The sequence below is a fragment of the Mustela putorius genome, unplaced genomic scaffold (assembly GCF_011764305.1).
Source record: "Mustela putorius furo isolate JIRA1106 unplaced genomic scaffold, ASM1176430v1.1 tig00003853_pilon_pilon_pilon, whole genome shotgun sequence".
Lineage (NCBI taxonomy): Eukaryota > Metazoa > Chordata > Mammalia > Carnivora > Mustelidae > Mustela > Mustela putorius.
The window spans coordinates 80,878,285-80,905,513 of record NW_025422005.1 but is presented as its reverse complement, the minus strand read 5'-3'; the positions used below and the strand labels follow the sequence as shown (position 1 = coordinate 80,905,513).

Below are 27,229 nucleotides of genomic sequence, written 5' to 3'. Positions count from 1 at the left end.
TTTATAGATGAGGAAACTCACACTCAGATCAATATCTTGCCAATGATTATACAAGTAGCAAATAACAGAGCAGCATTCAGACTAAGTTCTAGGTGACTCCAAAGTCCGTGTTCTTTGTAATTGTCTAAATCATCAGGCAGTCAAAACACAGCTCTATGCGTCAGAAGATTTTCTTTGTCTTTACCTGGAAAAAGACTTGGCTTGTGTCAGATTATCTGACATCTCTCACCATGTTTTATCCTTACTCAATCAGATGAGTACGAGTTGTCTTGACTTTGCTTCCATTTCCTGATTACCACTCTCCTTCCTCAGCAGCTCTCTGAACTCCAATCGCTTACTCACAGTATTCAAACTTTCTTGCTCGTAGCTGCCACCTTGCATTTAGCCTCTTCCATTCCACCCTCTCCAGCACCTCTCAGCAGCCAAGCTGCATAAGGCCTGCCATCAAAACAACGCTCTGATGCCTTCCACAGCACTGACCAGACTGACCAAACTGTGGTCAACCTTTTCATGCTTGAGGATCAGAATCTACCACAGAGCCAAGCCCATGGCACTTTTCTTGTGAGAAAATACCATGACTTGGTCATTTAAAATGCCCACTGTTTCTACTTTTAGAGAATGTTTCCTGAAATAACCCCATAACTCAAATCACCAGCTCCAACTACAATTTGGCTTTCCATTACTTGGCAGGCAAGTCTATTACTACCCGTCGCTGAAATCCTGGTTCATAACCTGAAATGGTACCCCAAACCTTCTCCTCTAACCACTGATAGCTAAACTAATCCCTCTCTCTCCCCACCCCCCAGATTTTCCCACCTCTACCACCCTCAACACTGCCTACTGATTCAAATTGATTTGTATCTGTGTTTAATATCCCAAAGGAGAGATTTTCATGTGCTCTCCCCTTTCCATTCCCACATCTATCCACTCTACATCAACTCTTCTCTTCAAAAGGGTGAAGCTTTGGAACAAAGGGACCTGAATTTAAATCTCAGCTTTACAATTTTATTTGTAGCTATACACCCTTAAGCAAATTTCTTAGCTTTTCCAGGGTCTGGGTCTCCACATCTTTAAGATGGAAAGAACAAAGCCTCTTGGAGAAAGTTTATGAGATTCCAACATAACATCTTGTAGTGAACACATTTGAGAGGTTTCCTGTGGTCCTTTTTCTGTCTTCAGTGTAAAACCACATTCTCCTTTTGGCTTGAATGAAGCTGACTGTCCCCATTGGATGGGACAAAAGACTCTGGCCTGGCTAAGAAGAGAGCCAAAACCTTTAACCAGAGGAGTTGGCTCATGGACATACCCCAAGTGGGCATGTCAGAGTCCACTGGCAGCTCATCTGATAATGATTGGCACGGAAACTTCTCTTAATTTCTGGGATTGCTAACTACCAGGAATATGCAAGTTGTTAGTGGTTATTTTTGCCATAGAAAGAAGAGAGCCAGCCTAAGAATGGTGTTGAAACAGAGGAAACTAGAGCTAAAAGATTTAAATAGGTAGAATTCTCACCCTGCTTAAGCACCCAATTCCTGGACTTTGTAATATTGTGAGGATATATGGTCCATTTTTCTTCTGTTAGCTTGAATTGGGTTTCTGTCACATGCAACCAAAACCTCTAAGAAACATCTCCAGTGTCCAGCACAGGGCGACCCACACAGTGTTACGTGTGCACGGCATGCTGCTTTAATTTCCTCTTTGAAGAACACCACCCTCTCTACCCATAATGCCCCCAAGGATATTATTCCCATACTTACCACTTTTCTCTCCAACATCTTGAGTTTCTCTGCTTGTTTGATTACTGCTATTCAGTATCCCCGATAGCAAAGATTCATTACTTACATTTTTTAACACTTGTTTACAGAGCACTTTCATGTACAATTAATCCTATGGGATCGGTCACCGTAATCAGACTCTTCTTCCATCAAAACGTACCCCTCCTTTTCTTTCCTGTAGCTTTTACCCAGGTCCACCTCACCTGTATAACTATGTTCAGTAAAATATATTCCATCTATGAATTCTGTCCCTAAATTATGCTACCTAAAATGCCACATTGGGCATGTCTGTTTTCTACTGGAGTCAAAAATTTTCCAGATAGCTTTTCACATAAAACCCACTCATCTTCTCCTAATTAATCCAATATTGTCCCCCAATTGGCACCACTTTTACTTATCCAATAAATCTTATTATGAAGCCAGATAGTTCTACCTCTTTCCAACATCTACCTCTTACCAGCTATGTGACTTTGGTCAGTTTATTTCTCTGCCCTGAGACTCTGACCCCGCTACTACAACCAGAACAATTTCTTTACCATCCTTTATTCATACTACACTCATTTCTTCCAGCTACATTTAAAAAAAAAATACTTTTAGGGCATAATTTACATAATATAAAATTCACCTATGTCAACCTCATAATTCATTAATTTTTGTAAGTTTACCAAGTCATACAACCATCACTATAACGTAGTCTTAGACTATTTCTATCACCCCAAGAAGATCTTTTATGCTCATTTATAGTTAATCCCATTCTTATCTGCAGCCCCCCTCCCATCTCCATACATTTGCCTTCTTCAGACATTTTATATAAGTGGAGTTATAAGATACTTGGTCTTTTGTGTTTGGTTTCTTTCACTTAACATAATATACCAGACTCATTTCTATCCTTATCCTTTGAAGGCTCTCCATCACACCTTTCCCCTTCCTCTCTACCCACCCAAATTCTTCCCTATTGTTGTTGGTTGATGCTGTTGTTTTGAGGTACAGTTAGAGACATAGCACTTTTATAACATTATCTTAGTTTCATTTCAACCCACTATTTTTATTGTCTTTATTCTGAATCTCCAAGGGGGCTCCCAGTTCTTCCGTAGTTGCTTCACACAGTTATCTTATTTTTCTTGCTGAGAAAAATGAAAACTCTTTATGGGAAGTGTTAGACACATTTGGGAAATAAATGTTCCTTGAAAAAAATAATGAATTGGGTATGACTACCTATACTTTTCTTTACCAAGAACAGTTTCTAAGAACCAGATTCAAGCAGGGCTCACTTTAACAGATAATTTGATTCAGCTGTAGGAGAGAAAGATCTGGATGTACGATCTGCTAATTTCTGTGCTTTTTATGCCCCAATTGCTTGCTGAAGGACTGGGCATAGTCCTAGCTCTAAGATCTCTAGCTCTTAGAGATCCTATTCTCTTTCTATCATCAGTTCCCTCCACAAACTCCCCAATTTGGGGAACTGTCCATAGCTGGAGGATAGATCCAATGCTTGGTGATCAGCCTTTGTTCCCACCTTTTACAGAGCTACTATCTTGCATATGACGGGTGCTGAATAAATACACATCTACCGAAGGACTACACGAGTGTGTACACCAGTGACACCTTCAAGTAAGCAAGCAGGACGTGGCTGCAGCAATCTCAGGAGACCTAAATAGTCAGAAGTTAGTATTAGCCTCAGTTAGGAACTCCAGCTGTAAATGCCAAAAAAACCTCCACACTTATTGCACATTGATTTGTCAGAAACACAAATGAATAGGAAAGAATTTAGCCATGGAGACATCACGGAAAAAGTCCAGACCCCAGATACAAAGCAAGTGAAAAGTAGCTCTCTCTTACTCACGAAATCAAGCCTCCCTGCCTTTCCAGGCTAACTTGCTTATGCTCTAGGGTGTTGTTATAGATCACTTCCTCTGCTTACCTTCCCTTTATACCCCACATTTCGGTCACCTTTCTGTTTTTCTCTTATTGCCTTTAACCTTCTACAACATATTTGTCGTGTACCTACTGTGTGCAGCCGTTGTTCCAAGGGCTTGTGATACAGCAGTGAGCAGAACCAAAGAAAAGCACCAGCATGAATTCACGGAGCCTCTGTTCCAGTGGATCACGTGTCGTCATATTTTCCTGCTTCAGTCTCTGTATGTGAGATCCCCGAAGGCCAGAAATCAAACCGGCTGTAGCTGCAACATCAACACAACGCCTGCAACACTGTGGAACATTAATGCATATTAGTTGAACAGAGTGAACAAGTAAAACACCATTTATTGAGTGTATCAATATCTCATTTAATCCTCCCACTTGCTCTAAGAGGAACATACATGACCCACTCCTGTACCAATAACATTTTGCTGCTCTGGCTCAGATAGGTCAGTTACTTTGGCCAAGGCCACAAGTCAACAAGTGAAAGATCCAGAATTCCAATGCGATGGTTTAGCCCCAAAATGCCTTTCTGTTCTATCACAGCAAAAGGATACTATGAGAATAGCCATTAGGATGAGGATTCGGCTTAACTGGATTTGCATGGACCAGATGAGAACACATCTGACTTCCAGCATTTGGAAGCTAATTTCAGAAGCAACCACCTCTACTGAGAAAGGATAAGATACCAATTACGGAATCAGTGACAAGGGAACAGAACTGTTGTTTAGCCTTGAAAATTAATCAGCACCTCAAAATCAGCACCATTACATCTACCTTAGCCAGTACATTTTCCTAAAATGTTTGGTTTCTCCAGTCCTAAGAATAAAGGGGATGGGATTTTTTTTTTTAAATAAATAACAGCTGTGTTGTTTGCCCCCAAACCTAAAAATGTTGAAGTTATCCCACGTGAAAAATTTATTGTCATTATTTATAGGGTTATATTGTTTTCTAATTATTACATGTGTCTAAATCTCATTCCCCCCAAGCCTGCAGAAAATGCAAGGTCCCCGGCGGACATAAATTTCTTTTATGCTCCACAGCATCTAACATGATGCTGAGTAGAGAGTTAGCTCAGGGTCTAAAAAATGGAGATAAATTTAGAAAATCGGGTCCAGGGCTGACTGTCTTTTCTGTCAGATTTTGCCTCCAAGATTTTATCCTGTTACTCCATTTCATTGAGGACAACGCCAGGCTTTTGTTATATTTTCACATCGTCTGAAAAGGCCACATCAGTAGCTATTCGTCTCATCACATAATAGAGAGCAGAACAGATTTTATTTTAACACGAGCTTCGCTCCATTTAGTGAATCCGTTAGAAAACGTGCCTCGAGTCACATACATGGTGGGCTGAATCCGTGCCTGTGAGAGAGAAAGAAGGCAAGTGTGTGTGCACACCTGTGGGTGGGTGAACATCTTCACAAACCCCTCAGCCATGCCGGAGGAGCTTACAGAGCGTGCCATGGAAACAGTGGTTACCATGGAAAGAACGTGCCATGGTGACGAGCTGAAGAAATGCCTATGTAACACCATCTTACCATGTAACCTTATACCTTCCAGCATTTTGAAAAAATATGACAGGATTAGAGCACAGGACTCTGGGGAGTCTCAGCCCTCTCAATGATCTTCCAAAACAATCTAGAAAACAAGATGATAAACTGCAGGCGTTGTGTACCTCGCTAAAGGGCCTGACAAGCAGTTAAGTGGAGAAATTGCCAACATCGTTTATCTATGGACTGCACAGCACACTATTAAATATTTCCTGTTAAAACCCACAAAGTATTACAAATGAAGAGAAAACATGGATAAAATTAACTTAAAGGGAATGGTTTCCCGACTTCCTGAGATCAGAATTGATGTGTTTCATCTAACTTATCTGTTAATAGGCTTTCTTGATGCCCTCGTGTTACCATAATCTCCAAAGCACTGGACAAACCAGTACATTTGTTTATCTTTATCACTCTTTGCTTACTAAAGAACTTGCTTTTATTAAAGAGATCAATCACCTGCATACAGTTTAATAGCCTGCACAGTACATCCAAGGTAAGAAAAAATTTAAAAAAAGAAAAAAAAGAGTAAAGGGTGAGAGCCCTGTTTTAACAAAGCCCTGAAAGCATTAAAGAGGCAATAAAATGAGCTTTTGATGATCTATATATGTACATATGAAATCTTAAAGGTAGAAAACTTGCTATCAAACTTCGTAATCTAAGACATTTCTAAATGGGAAAGTGAAGGCTTAAAAGCAATCGGTGTCTCTCCTCTGCACTCAATTTTGTCTGGTTACTTTAATACGCAGCCCAGTGATGCTAAGTGGAGAGACACCGAGTACATTACGCGGCTCATACCCAGCTCCTCTCACCCTCTTTCACGCGGAAGCCAGACATCTGTGCCTCACAGCCAGCCCCGAAACCAGAATCCACCCTGGTCCCGTGAGGATGTGGCATCCGAAGGGCTACCGTCTTAGACCTCAGACATCGGGCATCATGGAAACGCAGGCACGCAGCTTGCTGTCCACATTGCAGTGGGACTGGAGAGCGCAGCAGCTTTGCTCCTCCAACGGCTCTCCTCCTGATGCTGAAAAACAACCCTATCCACCATCTCTTAGTGCCTGGAACATAATATCATATTTTATCTAGTCTTCTGGGATTAAAAATATTGATTGAAATTTTCATTGGAAGCTTTTCTTAAAAGACACTTTCTTCCAAACCTCTCTTTCTACTCCATTGCAAGTCAGCTATTTTTCTTGCCAAAATGCAGGAAAGCAATTAGGCTCAAGGGTTTTATAAGCTGCGCCAGTTCAGGGCAAATCTATTGAACTTTGCTGAGAAATTCTTGTTCATTCACTGTGAAATTTTTGATGGTTTTATCCTCTTTCTTGATAACCACTTAGTTTTTAGAAACCTGTGTAATGTGTGCAGTGCAGGATTTAAAGAGAGGCCATCCTAATTAAAGTGTTGTGATGTTAAACCGGAAGGTGCTAAACATATTCCTTTGATAACTGCAATTTCAGGCACAAATATATGCTGGGAAGAACTGAAGCTATAATACAAAGGAAATTTAGCAGAAGCAGGGAAGGCGAAGAGAAAATATTAAGCTTTTCTGCGAAGGGCCTCACAGGTTTTGGGAATAAAGCAGGAGGAAGTGAAGAGCTGAGCCTTCATCTTCCATCAGCTGTTGCTGGTGATTACAGCCATCTTTCACCGAGAACATATGGCCGTGTTTATAGCCATCAGGCAGCATTTCACAGAGCGGCGACACCATGTGTCCACCAACTAGCCTTCCTGATTACAGCTAATTAGAGAGGAGGTGGGAGGCATTTTTTAAATGATATTAAGACACAAGAATGCCCAAAGTTCCCAGGCCTATCTGCAAGACCAGGTGACAAGAGAGAGACTGATACGAAAAGTGGGAGAAGCCAAGAGAAGCGGACATTTTGTGCAAATCTGTCCCTAAGAAATGAGCCAAACAGGACAACAGCACAAAGAAAGCACACAAACACAGAGACAGGAGAGCCCCGCGAGGTGCTGTTGCGAGGTGTTACTCGGGAAACCTGCTAAAGCCAGAAACTAGATGAAAAGTCCCGAGAGCACCTTTTCAGGGAAGAGAATTCCAAATCAAAGCTCCTGTTAACAGCATTGCTAAGAGTCACTCTCTAGTTAGGCACATCCAAGCCACGGGGTACTCAATATGAAATCATACGGGGCCCACTATATGCCACTGCACATGTGCTTTCACCCAGTTTCGTGGTTCAGCAATGCTGTTTGTTTGCTCTCCTTTTTAACCCCAAAGTAAAATACGAAGCAACATATGTCACCAGGTAAATACCCAGCGTGATTTAAGGGTCTCAGCTTTTCAAAACTCCCCCTTTTGAAGTTGCAACGTTTCTTTCATAAGTCCCTGGGAACCCGACTTGGCTTTTGAGGTTTCCAGAGCACTGGTCTCACATGCAGGTGGAAGCCTTAGTTTAGTAATTTTCTTCCTACTATGGTTTACAAACTTCCCCTCTGAAGGAGCGGCTGTGTGCGTGTGGGTGTGTGGATGTGTGTGCGTGTGCATGTGCATGTGCGTGTGTGTGTGTTGTGGGGGAAACATTGCATCTATTACAGATGCTTCTTCCTTCAGGCTCATTTAAGTCTGAGAACACATCCTTTAGTAATTGTGTCATCCCCCCCCCCCCATTTCTCTGCTTTGCTGGAACTGGACCATAATGACATGAGACAGGTCGCATGATGGCAGTTTAATGGCCTGAACTCAATCCACCGGTACTTCGTTGTGGCCACCTTGGGATCTGCTCTCATCATCACGATGTGACAGAAAATACCAGCAGAGCCAGAATGGATGGACTACTGCAATGGTGGAGACAGGGCGTTGGTAAGTGCAGGGGACAGGGACGCGGCTCTGAAAGTCCCAGGGCACTCCAGCAGCCATGACATCACCCTCACCAGACCCCCCCCACCACCACCATCCCTGTCCATGCTGTTCTTAGGGCACACTTCACTGAACAGCATTCATTGACCATGGTCTCTGCTCAGCACTGAGGGCACAGGGACAAATAGAACACACACAGGCCTGGGGCTAAATACACACAGGGGCTTACTGTTTCTCAGGGGAACCCACAGAAGCATTTAAATAAGCAAATGCGCTAGAACACCATAGACATCGCAGTGATGGGTCTCCACGCACAGGAGAACAATAGCGCCTAAGAGCAGTGGAACTGAGCTGCCTTTAAATGTCCAATATGGCTGAAAGAGGAGATGGGGAGAGGGATTTTATGGTCTAAAAATTTAAAAATCCAATAGTAAATCCAAAGGACATGTAATGCTTTCAAAGGCCCATGTGGATAAATGGATGGGTTCTGGATTCCCTCAAAGAATAAGTTTGAAGATTAAATTGAACAAATTCTCTGAGCATACTGAGGGGGGAAAAATATAAATTCAAAACAGTGTAGTGGTTATACAATTAACTCAATATGACAGCTAGAGCCCTGGCAAATGCTTCCAAGTTTTAAGGAAATGGATACCATGACCCTCTAATTTTTTTTCAGGAAACTACACAATGGTGATAATATCTTTCACAGGTTTGTTAGGATCAGAGAAATTATGTGTGTGTGTATGCGTGTGAATATGTGTGCATACATACACGTATTTCATGTTATACAGAAATATATTTATATTAAATATAAAAAGGCAACAAATATAAATTTATATTACAATCTTTTGTACTATCATTTACAATCTTTTGTAGAACCTATTAGTAGATGCTGTTGTCTCTATTGCTTTTAATCTTGATTTGTTGTAGTTAACTCTAAAACAGAGGTCAACAAATTATAGCCCATCGTCCAAATCCAGCCCACAGAGGGCCAAATCTATTTATTCATTGTCCAAGGCTTTTATGCTCTAGTAGCAGGTTATATAGGTGGACAGGAGAGATACATCTCACAAAGCTAGAAATATTTACTATCTGACCTTCATAGAAAAGTTTGATGAACCCCGCTTTAAAATAATCACATGATATCAATCTACCTTTTCCCGCGCGCGCGTGCGCGCGCGTGTGTGTGTGTGTGTGTGTGTGTGTGTGTTTTGATATTTGGGTGGAGTGGAGGTGGTTGGCAAAAAAACTGACTCCTAGGAAAAGTTCTGTGATCAGGTAAGTAGAAAACACTACATACTGTATTCCCCTCTGGGAAATTTAAAACGCACCTTGGCATATGAACGGCTTTAAGAAGTCCCGTATAAAAGAAACCTGTTTAGATTCATTTCCCTAACTGAGTTGGTTATTTTTTTCCCCTCTACGAACGTGTATTAACAAATATGGCAAATGCAGTGGACTGGCCACCCAAGACAACTCAGAGACCTCTTCCCTTGCACTGCAAAGGTTACAACATTAAATACTTTCTAGTTAAGCCTGCCTCATGCCTAACCGTGGCCATGTACCATAGTTTTGGCCAATAAGATACAGAACCCTTAGAGGCATGGGCCCTTCTAGAAAAACAAGTGAGGCCTTACCTTTATTCTTAACGAGTGGCCTTTGCCCTCCCTTTTCCTCTTGGCCAGAAGTCAGTTGGGAGAGCAGCCACTCTGTGCTTCCCAGGCCAGGGAATGAAGGCTAAGCCTAATATATTGATGAGAGTAGAGCCCAAAGATGGCAAAAGCCTGGGTCTCCGACTATATCCCTGAAACACTGCTCTAAGGCAGAGCTGCCTACTCCTAAACTTCTTACTGAATCAAAGAAATACTTTCTGTTTATGGCCGTGCAGGATAGAGGAAGTTCTTCTCAGATTTTAATATGGGTACAAATCACCCAAGGATTTGTTACAATGCAAATTCTGATTCAGTAGGTCTGGGGTGGGGCACCTACCCACCTACCTGGTGATGCAGGTGCTTGTCCATGAATCACACATGGAGTAGGAAGGTCCCTGAGTTTTCTGTTCTTTGTAGCACAGTACTGTCATAACCATTAGGTCCTCTGGAATTCATCATCCAGGGAGAACACTTTGGGAAATTCTGAGGATTCTCGTCATCAAGCTCCCCATTTCCATGAGCCATTTAGAAGGTAGGCTCTGCCTAGTGTACCCTTCAGAGGATTTGGACTTCCTTCCTGCATCATTTCTCATACAATGCTCTCCTTATTATGGCCCACCATGCAGTGCGAATCTACAGTGAATGTGGGCAGTGGAAATGTTTTCCATGGCTCTCCTTGGCGTAGCTATAGATGATAATAAAGAGATGATTCTTTGAGCATCATAGAATTATAGCTTCCTCAAAGATTTACCCAATCCTTTAGTGATAGGTATGGGATGTAATGGCAAGAGAGGCCAACCCATCCACCCCCCCTCCCCCGTAACCTAGGAAATGGAGGGCAGAGCTGAGTGGGAGTGATGGGGGTCTCCCCTCATGTATGTGTCCAACATTAATTCCCACTTCGCACAGAAAAGACTTTCAGAAGAAAATGTGGGCTCCTTTGTCCAAGCGTACCCCTTCCATCACATACACATTGCCACTTCCAGTCGGCGACGGGAGAAGAATTAGGCACAAACAAGTCAGCTGCAAGAGACTGGGAGCAGGGGACAACAGTCGAAAAGGACTGTGGCCACGAGCAATGCCACAGTCTCACTTTTAATGGATAGAAAACAATAGCCAACAGGACTGATGAAGGTCAAACGTTAATCCCGTCTTGCAGACCAGCAAGAAGGAGGATAAAGTTCATAGTTAACCAAGCACATTCAAAGGACTCATCTAACTAACAACGGGCACTTCTGGGAAGAGAAAGGAACGAAATCGAAAAAGGGAAGCAGGCGGTTTTCGTTCCACCCTGAGCTGACCGGGCGTTCCCGGGTGCTGGCTTCCCTGAGGCAGGCCGCGTTCTGCCCTGGGCGGGCCGGGCATCCCCAGCTGCCCAGCTTCATGGTCGTATATCGTCCTTCTCCCCAAAGACCTGTTGTCAGTATATGTATTTCTTAAGGCCATATCTAAATGTGCTTGGTAACTAGTAAAATCCTCCAGGGGTTACAGTTTAAGTAACAAACTGTTCCGAGGGGCAGCAGCATACAGGACATATCAAGTTCCCATTTCCAAACTCTTCCTGCTGCCCGTGTATTCAGTGACTGCAAAGCCAGCCATTTCCCTTCTCATCATGATTAACCCAGAGCGTTAGCAAATCCCCAATCTATTTAGAGATACAGATCCGTGAGGGAGGCTTTCCTCATCCTTTCTTTAAAATGTAGTTCCACTTGACCTAATTGGGGCTTGGGGAGATTCCAAATCTCTTTTTTTTCATTTTCCAAGTGAAACCATGGGTTTGACAATGGGGCGTGTGAAGTATTTCCGACCGTCTTTGTTAATTAAAGGAAAAGTTTTCATCTTAGAGTCTTGAGAGTTTTAAGAGCGAATGAAAAGTTGATGAAATTCAGGAAGGGCTAAAATAGCTGAAATGTTCTATTTTTTTCTTTTTAATAATTGGTGCTAAAGAAGGAATATGGGCTCTAGATTTTAAATCCTACCATTGAAGGGAAGAAGGTAGCTTCTAAGTGTTTTGACATGCAGAGGAAGGGTTCAGGGGCCAGCCACAATAACTTTGTCCTGCTCCTGTGTTTGATCCCATGCCCATGCCCAAGCTCTGCTTGTAGGCTTTTAACACAAAGTACTGCTCCTCACTTCTGTGGCTCTCCCTGCTCATCAGGTTTGTTAGTCACTGGTCATTTTCATTTTGAATTTGTAGGATAATCCTGTTTCAAAGCGCAAATAAGGTCAAATTTAAAAGGTGATTTCCTCAAGGCCATAAAGCAAGGCCACTGCATTCCCTAAAAATAGCTGTCAAAACTTCTAAATATCTCTCCTTGTCAATGATTTGAACACAGTTTCTGTTCCAAGGGCTCTTTAATGTGACACTAGAGTAAGCACGTACCTACCCAGGTAGGTAAGAAAGCATAGGCCAGAAAGTCCACAGATCTGGATTCTAGACTCAGCTCTGACCCTCACTGGGAACTCAAGGAAGCCTTTCATGCTCTGGGTTACTTAACTTTATTATCTGTAACTTAGGGATATATGGTATATGGTTATCTTACAGGGTGTTATGGGTTGAATTGTATCCTCCAAAAGGACACGTGGAAGTCCTAACACCCCTGTGCCTATGAACACGGCCTAATTTGAAAATAGGATCTTTGCAGATGTCACCAAATGAAGATGAGGTCACTAGGATGGACCCTAATCTAACATGACTGGAGTCCTTATAAGAACAAAATGCCATGCGGGGGCACCTGGGTAATTTGTTATAGCAGCAACAGGAAACTATACAAGATAACATTTTCCCTGGATAACCCCTAGGCTTGCTGTACTAAAGACAAATTTAAAAAAAACAAGAAGTTTAAAAACCAAACATTTATTTTAGTATTATCATGATTCTAATTAATTTTAAAGATATGCCAGGTACTCGATTCTACCTTTCAATGAATGGATAAATAAGTGAATCAAAAAATTTTAATTATACAAAGGCATGTAGACCAAATTGTGTTTAATGATAATTCTTCAAGGGCAAAATTTTAGTAATAATAGTTTCTTCACTACATAGTACAGTGGCTCCCCCAGAACAAGCCTTCTCTAAATGTTCTTTTACTTGATTAATCAGAAACAAAGATGGGCCTAGGAATACCACACAGCCACTGGGATGGGAAGAAGGCAAGGAAAGGGTGTTAAGTAATTTCTTCCTTAGAGTATGCCAATAACCCTGTCATCCTCACCCACTGAGATGATCAGAGTTTCAGAATGTGGCCAGTTTCCTTTGGGGTAACTTTACTTCTTCGGATCACTCCTGATACCTAATTAGCAGCCAGACACTTCCTTATAAATAGCCATGTTTTCAGCACATTAGGGCATTTCCCCTCTCAGGACTGGAGACAGATGTTCAAAGGATGATCCTAGCTGACAAAGCAACACCTGGCATTTAGCATCTTGCTGTGACTGATTGTCTGATATATCACCCCAAAGTGAGGAGCAGCAGAGCCCTAGAATGGGAAATGGATCACGCAGTGCCAATGTTCCACTGAACGTGGAGACTTTGTGTGTTAAAGCAGAGGGAAGAAAGAAAAAAAAAATCCAACTGTATAAAACATGATCAATTTCACAGCTCCAGAAACCAAACCAAAATAAGCATCAAAAAGATGACATGGGAGCCATTTGAGAGACACAGAAAATGTAGAAGTCTTATATGAAAATATGCTACTATCTGGGGATTATTATTCCTAAAGCCAACAACAGTAGTCTGGATATTTGGCTATAGTCAAAGCCCTACATTTTATGATTCAAGAGGCAAAAGGTCTGTGTCCCAGTAGAGCCACCCACATGTGATACTAAAAAGAGATGTGATCTTGGGCAAAGTACTTCATCTTCACTAGTAACTTAGTGTCCAAATATGCAAAAGTGGGTTCATGGTTACCTTATTAGGTAGTCATGAGAATTTCTTGAAATTATATATAGCAAGCATAGCATCTGGCACAGTTATGTGCTTAAATGATGAACGTTTATTGATCAGTTAGCATGTGGTGGACACTGTGATAAGGGCTCGGGTTGCGTTCCTGAAGGTAACAGCGTGGTGGTTCAAGCACAGGCTGCCTGGGTTCATATCCCAGCTCTATCGCTGACTTTTTACATAACCTTGCGAAAGTTACTTAGCTTCTATGTGCCTCAGTGTCCCCATCTCTAAAAGCAGAGAATACTGTACCAACTTCACAATTTGTGGTCAGAAATAAATAAGCAGAGGGGCGCCTGGGTGGCTCAGTTGGTTGAGTGGTCGAGAGTCTGACTCTTAGTTTCTACTCAGGTGATAATCTCATGTGTCAGGGGATGGGGCCCCTCATTGAGCTCCATCTGAAGATTCTCTCTCTCTACCTCTTCCTACATATGTGCACACATGCGTGAGTGCTCTTTCTCCCTCTAAAATAAATAAATAATTCAGGTAGGAAGGAAGGAAGGAAAAGGAAAGGAAGAAGATATGGGGCACCTGGGTGGCTCAGCTGGTTTAGGTACCTGCCTTCAGCTCAGGTCATGATCCCAGGGTCCTGGAATGGAGCCCCGCATTGGGCTTCCTGCTCTGTGGGGAGTCTGCTTCTCCTCCACCTGATGCTCTCCCTACTTGTGCTCTCTCTCTCCCACTCTCTCTCTCTCTGTGTCACATAAATAAACAAAATCCTAAAAAAAAAAAAAAAAAGGAAAAGGAAAGAAAGAAAGAAAAAAGAAAGATGCAGATATGTTCAATGAACTTAGAAACAGTGCCTGGCACATGATAAGCATTCATAAGTATTAAGTAATGTTATTGTTGTCCCCTTAATCTTTGCACCCCTTTACTATAGATACTATTAGATATATTTGGTCAACAAAGGAGCTGAGTTGAAACAGTCTAAGTGAGTTGTGGATCCAGGATTCAAATATAGGTAGTCTTGCACTTGGTACAAAACTGGATTAAATTAGGTGATGCTGGAAGCCAGAGCCCACCAAATCTTTTTTACTTTTCATCCACCCTTTTCAAAATGAACTGGCTTGATGACTCTGGCAAATTTCTTAAGCACTCTGGGTCACATTTCTATAATGGGAAAAATATTATTGATACCTCATCAGGTGATGAGGATTTAGTATGATGATGCAAAAAATTCCATATCATACAGCGTGGTACATAGAAAGCCTTCAAAATATGCTAGCTACCATAAGAAATATCAGTCGTAAAGCCCTGAAGACTTGCAGTCATTTCGTGCCATACTGATTTTAGGACAAAAACCAAATGCAACCAACTTTAATTCTCAGTGCTTATCCAGGACATCTTCCTCATCCCATAACATTGTTCAAGGACTTTCTTATAATAACTGTCTGGTTAGGGCCCTGGAAAGACTCCTGGCCATGGGAAACTGTCTTTGGGTCTTTCAATGACGTGAAATACCTGGGCTTTTTCTTTTCTTTCTTTCTTTTTTTTTTTTTTCAAGATTTTACTTATTTATTTATTTAACAGAGATCACAAGTATGCAGAGAGGCAGGCAGAGAGAGAGACTGGAGGAAGCAGGCTCCCTGCTAAGCAGAGAGCCCGATTTGGGGCCCTGGGATCATGACCTGAGCCGAAGGCAGAGGCTTTAACCCACTGAGCTACCCAGGCGCCCCCTACCTGGGATTTTTCTAAGGCTTACTTTGGACTAGGTTTGATGATGAGCAAAGTGCTGGCTGGTCAATGCAGAATAACTGCAGCCGCTGGCGAACGAGCGGCGTCACTGGCCCTGGGGTATTCACTAGTGTAGACCTGGTGGACGGATCTAAACAGTAGTGGCTGACATCATGGCACCGGGATGCTGGTTGGAAAAGGAAAATCATTCAAGGTTAAGCACAGGGTGAGAACAATCAGTGATAAAGCAGCACAACTTCCACAGGGGCAAACTGTATTCTCTGAATCATTAGTACAACTCTTGTACTTTTCACACAGTGTCTAAAATGATGCTGGGATAATTGATTTTACATTAGCAATTTCGAGAATAGTATATAAGAAATAGTACAAGCCTACTCCCTAGTTGCTTGCCAAAGCAACCTTAAGAAAATGATAAGAAAACCTATTATTTTTTTTTCCCTTAAACCACAGTTAAGGACCGTTATATCCCAGAAGCTGCAGAACAGGACCAGCCCCTCCCCATGGGTTGGGGGTGCCCTATCAACTCTGAGCTGTTGGCCATGTGACCAACACTGGATTTGTCAGTTTTGGGGGTGGAATGCCCAAAACCTGGGTAGTGGGGTGGATCTAAGTAAACACGAACTTGGCTAAAATAGAGTTCTGTTGTCTCTGTGTGACAAACAGCTCCCCAGGCAAGTGTCCAGAGAGACCTTTGCAAGTTGTGAGAAATGGACACCCAGAGAGCCAATGTCTAGAGTGACAGGAGCAGACAAGTCTCTGTCACCAGGACTGAGGTTCCTCTCCTCTCTCAGAGTCACTTTAGCATTTGGGAGCCTTAAGGGTTGGAAGCCAGTACCATCCATCTTGTCACATTTGCCCCTAAGATCCCAAATTTCCAAGCCACTAGTAGTCCCTACAGGACGGGTGCTCAGAGGTGCCTACGGGAACACTCTGCTAGAAGGGCCATGCTTGAGGTCCAGACTCCTTAGCGCATCTTTCCCTATGCAGCCCAAAGCCCTTGTACTCCAAAAAAAGGTCCCCCTCATCCACGGCCTGATCTCTGACTTGCTATTTCCCCAAGACAGTCTCTTTGCATTTTTTACCATAGGGCTACAGGCAGGAGGGTAGAGCCATCAAAATCATTGAGAAGTTGACATTTTTCCTAAAGCCAGCCTCTGAAAACTTCTCATGTCAGCAGACTTACCACCTCTAGGAACAACCTATTCCATCATTGACCATCTGTGACAGTTTTTAAAGTTGAATCCCTGTCTTTTATGCACTGGTCTCCATTAAGCCCTCAGCAGCCCAGCCTCAGAATGGTGAAGAAAGTTCATCCAGAGTCCTGCAGAGTAATGACCGTGGACAGTACCACAGACATGGGGGTCCGGAGGCTGCACCTGGAGCTTGGTTAATCATTGACATCTGATAGGAAGCACAGTGGCAACATGAGGAGTTGTCAAAGCCTGACGAATCTGTCTTCTAAAGGAGAACCCTTAAAAATTTGGAGCCCTTTGAGTTGTCATTTCTTCAGGTCAAACAACACCAGCTCCTTCAGGCATTTGCTTTATGACACAACTTTTAAGTTCTCTCGTGACATCATTTTCTTTCTTCCGAGCATCGTCACCATTTCTATCACTCTCTTAAAATACAGGGACCAGAACTGTTCACAAAAGTATGAAACTGACTATGTGGGAATGCTGGACGGTGAATCTTCATATCCAAAGATAATTCAACAAAAGGAAATGGGTTGTAAGAAGACAGCAGACATTTGATTTGGTTACAATGAAGGAGTTGTGAATTTATTTTATTTTTAATTCATCAAGCTTTAGGCCTGCATGCCTTCAAAATGCCAAGCTCTCTCTTCCTTCTACTACCTCTCTCTTTACTACACTAAGGCCAACTAATTTTTCAATTTAAAGTGGCATCTCTTCCAGGAAGACTCCCCTAACCCTTTTAGTCGGGGTTGGGTGCTCCTTCCAGACTCCCACCCCATCCTGTGGATATCCCTACCACAGAACTTTCCACCTGCTTTAAACTGTCTGCTGAGCTGCCTTCTCTTCAACTTGATTGCTGGTGCCCAAGACCCTGAATTATCGGACTATAGCTTGCCTTTGTAACACTGCCTGGCACCGAGGAGGGGTGCGCAACAGGTATTGATGGAAATGAATAAATCAAGTGACAAACACTGGAATGAAAATCTGTGGGACAACCAGGGAAGGCATGAAAGCTGAGAGCTATGGGTCCCTGGGATTCTCCTTCTACTCATTTACTCGTCATTTCCACATGCAAGGAGAGCCCTGCCCCAGCATTCCCTACAGACAGAGGAGTCACATCCCTGATAAGAGAGTAATGACACCAAATGGGAGTGAGACACCAAATCCCTACCAACTTCCAGTCATCTGATAGAGACCTTCGCCAGCCAAACCCCTCTAGACTGGAATTTTTAGGGTGACCAAGGGATTTATAATGATGTGACTATAATAGAAACTGTAGACGCAAGTGTGGAGGAGGTTTTCGGAGGATGGCTTTCAGGTTATAGGAACAGGGGCCAAGAGGACAATGTGGGGGATGGTACTGGGCTTGCTCCTTAGTGCCATGGGCTCTCCTTTTGTGCTGTCTGCACAAGGCTGGGCGGGGACCACACTCTGACAGTCAGACGGGTAGAGCCACAGGGCACAACCACAGTCCCAGAAGCACTTTGAAAGACACAGGAAGTGAGGAGTGTGGTGATAAAGGAAACCAAAACTCTAGAGATAAGGAAAAGTTAACCTACTGAAGGAACCATCTGAACTAATCTGGGACGAGGCTCTGTTTTCAGAGGTGACATCACTGACAGTGCTTAAAAGCAGAATGAGGCCAGATTTGCCAAGGGACATGTGTGGGCTTCCAAGCCTTCTAATCCCTCCTCAGCCACACCCAAAAATAAATTTCAGGAGGAAAATTTTTCTTGGCAGAACTGGGTATTTTTGTCTTGCTTACCTAAACTATCATAAGTGGTTTTGTTAAAATAACAAAAAAATGAATGTTGTTTCATGAGCAAAAAAATATTGTTTAGAAACTCCAGTTAGGTAAATACCCCCCCCACCCACCCACACACACACCAACCCCAGTTTCCTAAGGGCTTTTTTGTAAAAAAGCAAATTAAGCCTATTTGAGGTACGGCCTGAATGTTATTCAGTTCTGCTGGGGGCCTTTACTCTTGGCTGCAGCTACAAAAGAAGATTCACGGTAAAGGGGCCTGTGGGGGTGGCTGCCATTTACCCCCATGTTTTCATAAATGGAAGCAGCCAGGCAAAGAGCACAGCTGTCATCATTTCCCACACAGGCACCGGGGGCTTGGAAGCTAGCTACTTGAGCAAGGGCCAATATGACAGGCAGGTTTCCTCGCATAGCAAATCTAAAATTTTATTAGCAACAATTTGGACTGTTCAGGCAGGTTCAATGCCTTGTGTTAATGTCTAAAAATAGATCTGTTCACTCTTGCTACATTTGCCATGGCTGTTTCTCCTTTCTAAAACTAACCTGGGGCGCCTGGGTGGCTCAGTGGGTTAAAGCCTCTGCTTTCGGCTCAGGTCATGATCCCAGGGTCTTAGGATCGAGCCCCGCATCGGGCTCCCTGCTCCACAGAGGAGCCTGCTTTCCTTCCTCTCTCTCTGCCTGCCTCTCTGCCTACTTGTGATCTTTGTCTGTCAAATAAATTTTTAAAAAAAAGAAAAAAAATAAATAAAACTAACCTATCAGAGGCGCCCACTGTTCCTTAATATTTGCAATTGTCAGTGAACAGAAGAAGATTAGAGCTGACCAGATGTAAACTGAGAGACTCACCAGATAGACCAAGAAAGACTCACCTGGAGCGGAAATCTGAAAGGTTTGTTTATTTAGTCTTTCTCCCGCATGCATCTTTTTGTTGCAGATTCCAATTGGAGTGGAAATGCCAGGTTGCTCCGAGAGAAGGTTGTCCTTGTAATGTGTCTTGGTCAATTGGAAATTGGCAGCACTTGTGCTCTCTTGAGAACATTTTCTTGCCAATCTTCTAGGACATTTCCCAAGACCAAGTGGATTGGCCAACTGGACAACATTTCACTAAGCACGCAAACTTTTCATAGTGCAATCCAGACTTTTCAGAACTCTCAGTTCTTAACAAAGTAGACAAAAATAATCGTGTTTCACTCTTCCCTAACCAGGTTCTTCCAAAATCACCGTTGTGGCCTCCCTAAAAGTGAGAGATAACACAAATTCACTCTAAAGGCTAATTAAGAGAGACACCTACATTTAGAGGAAAAACAAAAATGCAGATGAAACCACTTTTAACAGATTAGCCAAAAATTCAATTGTGCTTCTTATAAGAACTTAACCTTTTGTTCAGGATCAGTTATAACATCATTAACTTTATCCAAAGAAATATATTTATCTTGGGTACAGAATAGAAAAGGTCAGGTACGAGATTCCAAAACCTTAAAAGAGAAAGATATATCTCTAAATTACTAAGTGAATTCAACCTTTTGGAAAAACATTTTATATTCATTAAGAACCTTCTTACTGTGGGGAAAAATTACAAAATCCACCAGTGGTGAGAATTATGTGAGTGTTTGGTTCACTCGAACTCCTCTAAAATTACAGTGTCGAGTCATGTGTAGTTAAAGCACCCTTGAAAAATACCCTCCAGCCTGTGTTGGGGGTGGATTATTAAATAAACTAGATTAATTATGATTTTACAAATGCAGTGGTAAATTAAATAAAGTATCAAAACCAAATCCATTCACAGCTGTTTGGAAGGATTTTTGGCTTAAAAACTTCACTTATCACCAAATAATATAATCAGGCAATTACCAAGTGACAACTGAGTGATGATGATAGCATCAAAGCAAAAGGGCAAGAGTCTTAAACTCCCAGGAAAGTCCCTCATGTTCAGATCACAATGTACCAAAGAGGAGATATAGATATAGATATACATATCTCCTATATATATCCTCCTATATATATCTATATCTCCTCTTTGGTACATTGTTGGTACAAATATATATATATATTAATATATATAAAATATATATATATATATATATATATATTTTTTTTTTTTTTTTTTTGCCTGATTTTGTCTGCCTTCCTGGTCAGCAATAGGTAAGTGATAACTTTTCAGCAAATGATGTTTTATTCCCCAATCAAAATCTGCATGAGGCACAGTGGGCAAAGGACCTAGGGCCTGTGATACTTTTAAGGGCCCAGGACAATGTTTTTGTTTATTTTAGAAGCATAGGGAAAAAATACAAACTTCTAAGTCAAATAAAATGTTTTTATATATTATTATTACATCATCTATCTACCACGGCAGTCATAAAATATAATTTTTACTTTTAATTTTAATGAAGCAAAAGGCCCACCAAGGCAGAGGCAGCTAGATTCCATGAATTGATTACATGGCCCTGTCTAGACCCTTCCTATGGGACCACAAGGTGAGTGGCTGCCTTGGTGAGTGGCAGGAACCAGCTGGGTGTCAGACTGAGGGTGGAAGAAAGAGGAGGGGGTGGGTTGGGGTGTGTTCATTGGGCCAAGGGGTGGCAGGGTTTAGGTTGTAGGCCACATAAAGAGCTCTGTCCCCCACAGGGCAGCAAAGCTGAGGCTCTATGAATAATCCAGCAGCTCTGCTTTCTTCACTACTATATCTCAAGCCCAGAAATGATCCCTGACTCATAATAGGCACTAATAATAGAAAATTTAAATGATTCCGGGGTATGGTATGGAAACTACTGGCAGAAACAAGACAGAGCTCTATCCCTCTCATGCAGTTCTTTACTCCATTTCTTTAATGACTAGTGCCAGCCCCTACTGATTCCTCAGTGACATGTTTTCTTCTTTGATGTTCATCTGTATCCATCCTTCCTCTCACTAAGAATAAATTCCCATTGAGATAGCATGGATCTCAGTTTAAGGCATGGCTCCTTCAGTCACCAGCTCTATAACTTTGAGAGAGTTCTCTACCTTCTCTAAGCCTCAGCTGCCTCCTGAAGAACATGATACCTGTTCCTACATCAGATGGTCATGAGATAATGTGTGTCATGTGATAAGCCCAGTGAGAATTACGTGGTTAGGTTCTTAAGATAGGACTTCCCTTTGTGTCAACTATATATCACCAAGCATAGAACCACACTCAGTAATAGTTTTTACTGATGTTCCTGTAATCTACCCCTAAATATTTGCAGTTAACTCATTTTACACACAACTCTTAACAAAAGGCATTGCTAAGTTCAAGAGTCAGGATGAATGGAAGCCAGACAGCTGCTTGGTAACACAAATGAGAGCGGACCCCAAACATCACTGGAGAGATGATGAGATGGACAGAGTATGTGGTTGGCAGATGTTCTGATAAGTTACTTGCGATGAGAGGTACAGAGATACAGGGAGGAGGTAAGAAGATCAAGTGGCCTCGAGAGTAGGCTGCCTCCAGAGGTGGGTGGGTTCTCAGAGCCCATGTTTAATTGAGATGCAAGTCTGGGATGAGAGCTGGGCAGAAAGGACACCGGAAGGGAGCCACCAAGGGCATACCTTCTCGGTCCCTCCACCATTGAGTCCTCAGCCTGCCTGCCAAGTAGATATAAAACACACATTTTAAGAAAACTGACTTGAATGTGTGACAAATATTTGCTACCTGGGACCGTCTCAGCCTAGACTCACCTGGAGAAGCAACACATTACAATCCCTGCACCTTGCTCCTCTCCTGAGGTTTTCCCCAGCCATGGGTCCCTCAGTTGCACACAGATACTGATTTTCCTTTCTTCTGGTATCCCGAGCACCTTTTATTCGTTCTTTAATTTTTTCACCTTCAATAAATTCATTCAAACACATTAATATGTGCTTAAGAGTATATACTATGAGATACTTTGCTAGGCAGAAAAAGGGATGCTGTGTATTTTTTTTTAACTTTACTTTTTTCTTTTAACATTTTAAAAATTGAGATATAAATGACAGAGAGCATTACATTAGTTTCAGGTGTACAGCATAATGATTCAATTTATTTATATATTGTGAAATAATCACCACAATAAGCCTCATTAATGTCCATTGTCATCAAGTACAGATGCTCTGAGTATTTGAAACAAGGTTTTAATCTTCTCCCCGGCAAGATATTTATGACCCTAACCTAAAAACGTGGAAGCCATCATTCCACTCTGAGATCTGAGGATCAGATCAGCTTTCTAATTCATTCACCCATTCATTTATATATATTAAAAAATTACTTAACACTTCCTAAGCACCAGGCAATGCTTTATGCCGTCCACATAAGGCACTGGATGAGACAAGTCTTACGGAGGAGAAGACAGATAAGTATATAATGGCCAGTGGAGGTAAGGGCCAAGAAGAGAAGGGGAGCCAAGCACAGGTACAAGAGTCACAAGGAGCTACTGAGCACAATGTGGAAAGGGCTGTATGAACAGAGCAGAAACTCCACTATTCACCACACTTCTCATTCTTTCTCACCAGTCTTTGCCTTCCTCCTCTGATATTCCTCCTGGATTCAAATTGACTCAGTCTTTCATACCTTCCAAGGTGGTTTTGTCATCAGCTGGAAGAAGAACTGGCTGGACAGAACTTTTATTCACCTAGAAGTTAATAATAATGTTGAAAATTTCAAATGTTTTATAGTAATCTAGTCATTAAGCTTTTCTGTTGTATTCTGAAGTATCGAGTGTTTTCTCCCATCCCTCCACATATCAATGAAAAGAGCATCCAGACATTATATATTTATATATATAAGTGTAAAACTTTCATTTAAAATTTTTAGTATAAATTCTACCTCTTTAATCTGAAACATTGCTAGAAACATTCCTAAAATGAGGAGGGAAGGAAAACTTCTACCCAGTGTTGAAGGTTTTGCAGATATAATATCGACTTGTTTCAACACATTGCAAATACAGGGGTCTTGTGTTTTCAAATGGACATGATGCAGTTAAAATGCCACATACCGGCTCCACACCTTATATCTTATAGCTCCATTCTCTGTTTAGACAAGGAGTACTTCTACCGATTATAATAAGCACATGGACTAATGTGATTTGGGGGCCTTGTAAGCCACATCTTTGTTAGTTTTAAATTCCACCACTTTATGTATGAAATTGTGGTAATTTTATTCATTTCAGAAAGTGCTCCACAATTATGCTGTGTCCATCTGAACCCTTTCAATTAAGCCAATTAAGCCCTGTTTGCATTATTATTTCTGTTATAGACAGAGGATTTAATTTTATCAATTTCTCTCCTAATGGCCAAATCATACACGTACCAATTATACCTAAAATCACACCTTTCTCTTACCTTGTTCTATCTTGAGCCTCTTCTTGGCCTTTCTCAAATGCTATTAACAATTATTTTTGAAAATACAGGAAATAGTCTGGGCCATTCCAATAATATTGAAACTTTGGCAAGTTTATAAATAATCGTTTTCTCCCTTTTATGTATTCCTGATATTTAAGCCATAGATTATTTGGGTTTATTGTCACCCTCTAGTCATTTCACAAGAATCCTCTTCTTAATTTTTTAAAATATTTATTTATTTATTTTAGACAGAGAGTGTGTGAGTGGGGAGAGGGGTAGAAAGAGAGAGAGAGAATCCTCAAATAGGGTCCCTTCTGAGTGCAGAGCCCAACGGGGGCTTATTTCACAGCCCTGAGATCACGACCTGAGTTGAAACCAAGAGTCAGACGCTTAACCAACTGAGCCACTCAGGCACCCGCCTCTTCTCAACCTTTGTAATACAGAATTTGTACCTTAGAAGACAACCTTAATCTCCCTGGCCTAGGCACTCCACTTGCAGTAGGACTTCTGACTTACTTTGACTTAATAACTAAGCAAGATGGTGTGAGAAACTCACTCAACATATTATATGATCCCTTCTCTGCATAGCAGAGAATTCCAGAAAATACAGACATGACACATCGAGCAGTAGCCATTTCATTAGGATATGTCAGCTATTTTCCCAAGTTATTTAATTCTGTTTCGCCTTCTCTTCCAGGTGTAAGTCTCTTTCATTCCTCCCCGTTGCCCCCCTCCCCTTATTTTCTTCATACCTTGTTACACCTGAACTTTCTCTGTTGTTTTTATCTGCCGGAGCAGCTTCCATTGGGTTCCCAAGGTGTGTACTCTGTGCCATACTTTGGGCTGTCTCCCTACATTGAGAACAATCTCCTACCCTGACACCCTCCGTCTTCATCTTCAGTGAGCCTCATTTCTGCTAGGAACTATATCTGAACCAATTTTCCTACCCAGCTGCATTCTCCTGGCTGTTCCTATGAATGCTGTTTTGGCCCAACCCAAGTGCCAGCACTTTAGGAGAAAGATACTACATGTTTCCATTTCTTCTTCTAAAGCAGCATGTTTGATTCTAAAAATAATACCTACCTTCAATATAAGAATTCTGAACTCAGTGTCAGAGCCTTTCACCCAAACCATTGCCAAGTCAACTCCCATCATTCCTTCAGGTATTTCTTTCCACTTTTCTAGAAGTTCTAGGACCCAAACCCCCAGAAGGTGAAAAGCAAGGATAGATATTTCTTATAATAAAAGGGTAAGAAAATCCATTGCACACATCATATGGGTCATTTTGTGCTAGCAGCGAAAGAACTGACTATTCTTAAGATATAAAAATGAAAAGATGGGTGATTTAATAAAAGTTCTGAGGCTTCACTGGCCTTATCTCCCATCCTTTTTATTTTCAGAGATATTTTGAAGGGAGTTCACACAATAGTAATGATCCATCATCAGTTTGGTGCTCTAAAGCTCAAGCTGTCCAAAAGTTTTCCATTGACATTTCATCTTTAAGAAGAGTAATTACTCCAATTATTCTCCAAATTTTGAATTCCTCTATAGTATGCGCACAAAGCCAAAAGCATTACTTGTCATATGTTGTGTGCATGTATATGTGTGTATATATATAGGTATAATGAAATATATATATTTACCAAATATCTGTATTTACCAAAGATAGGTAGATAGATATCAAAGAGAGTGTTCCCAAGGAATTTTCATTCCTTTTACACTTAGGAAGAAAAAGGCCTCAACATTTTCGAGGGTTGTCTATAGTATTTCGTTTTTATGGAAACATTAGAAAGAGAGAGCCAATTATGCAAGACTCCATTTAATTTTGATTGCCTTACAATACAAACTGCTGAGGTTTTATAGGCTCCCACTAAAGAAAGAAAAAGACTTACCACCTAATTCCAGATATCTTGTGACTTATGAACCTTCAGACATAAAATCATTGAGTCTCCAGGGCAAGAAAGAGCCTAAAGTGGAAACAAGAAAATCAAGCTAGTCAGTAATGAAGATCAAAACTAAAAACGTTCATTCCTGAATAAGCCTTTTTTTTTTCTTCAACTTTTACATTTGTCCTTTTTTATTTATTTGTTTGAGTCTACTTACATCTGGTCAGAATCTCCTTGTTGTTCATTTCTAGTGGTTTTTCTAGCCCAGCTAACAAGGAAGATACGTTATTTACCAGGCCAATGGTAGGACTCAATTTAAAAAATATTAAAATAGTTACATGTTATTTATTAAGTTAAACAAAGGTCACCCACTCAAATGCCTTCAGGAGCCTAACTGACAGTCTATTATTTCCCACAATGGCAAGAGAGGATTCGTTCACGTTCACACGGCACCCCACGTTACTGCTGGGCTGGGATCCACCGCCATAAGAGCTGCTACAGCCGGTAAGGTCAACGTGTAAAGCAGCCCAGGATGAAACAGTGTGAAGCAGAGGTGCCTGACATCCACAGGAGGACACAGAACCCTGCAATCAAAGCAAATGCGTGTCTGCAACCTGAGTTTTGGATCCCAGGTCACCAGTTTATGATATCACTCCAGAATTAGGAAGTCTTTATCAACGGAAAACTGAATTGCATCTCCCATTATATTAGAATTACTATGTTTCAGTGTTATGTCTGCTTTGGGAGGATGTTTAAAATTCCTTTTTGATCACCTGATATAAGGAGAATTTTTAAATCCAAAGACAGTACAGCAGTGAGGTCCATCCTATACCAAAAATAAATATTCATTATATATACCAAAAGCAGATGAGTCACTACACTTTCTATTATGGAAGTGTAATCTTTGTTCCCACAGCAACACATAATAACAATGAAGGTATTATTTAGTATAAAACCTCCAATGCTTCTTTGTATCTTCCTCCTGTCCATACCTACCCAATGATTGTTCAATGAGATGTAATCTCGCTCAATCTTCTTCCGTCTCCAGGAAGGCATGGTGCTTGCCTACAAAAAGGTCATAGTTTGGAGAAGTAACATACATGTACACAAAGGACTGTAATAGGAGAAATATGGCATTGCTACACGAGTTGTTTTTAAAACGTGGTAAAGGGTACAGATAAAAGGGAGACACTCAGTGATATAAAAAAGGCATTGAAATGGTCCTTGAAGACAGACCAGCACCAAATTATGTCAGGAAAGAGCTGATTGGCATCGAGCTACACAGAACAGCCGTGTTAATGAGGCATGGAGACTGGAACCACTGTGAGCATTTGGCAGTGGATAGCCAGATCACAGGGACCATGTGGGCAAGTAAGTGGGACAATGGGATTCTAAGAGAGATGGGTTGAGCTCTTTCCTCACTGACTGCTCCATCTCACACTCCATATCTTTTTTCCTCCTCATCACCTGCCCCCATTTCAGTAATAGAGCCCAGAGCTCAGTCCTTGGACCTCTTCCACTGTCCACTCATATCTTTTATTCTCATGGCTTTAAGCACCACCTTTATTCCGATGACTTCATGGTTTGTGTCTTCAGTACATGACCTGGACTCCACACATGCACATTCCAATTGCCCATAGACCATCTAGACCAAGAAGTCTAACAGGCATCACAATGTTGAGTCCTAAAACCGCCTGGTGTTCTTTG

At 41.6% G+C, this 27,229-nt stretch overlaps 1 long non-coding RNA gene across 1 annotated transcript; it reads right to left on the bottom strand.

Moving 5' to 3' along the window:
- LOC106005781 lies at positions 1-22,918 on the bottom strand. The gene is made up of 4 exons (XR_001179402.2): positions 22,806-22,918; positions 19,178-19,542; positions 3,784-3,983; positions 1-184 (listed from the first exon to the last, which is right to left on the bottom strand). It is a non-coding gene; the product is annotated as an uncharacterized LOC106005781 (long non-coding RNA).
- Positions 22,919-27,229: the final 4,311 nt, after the last annotated feature.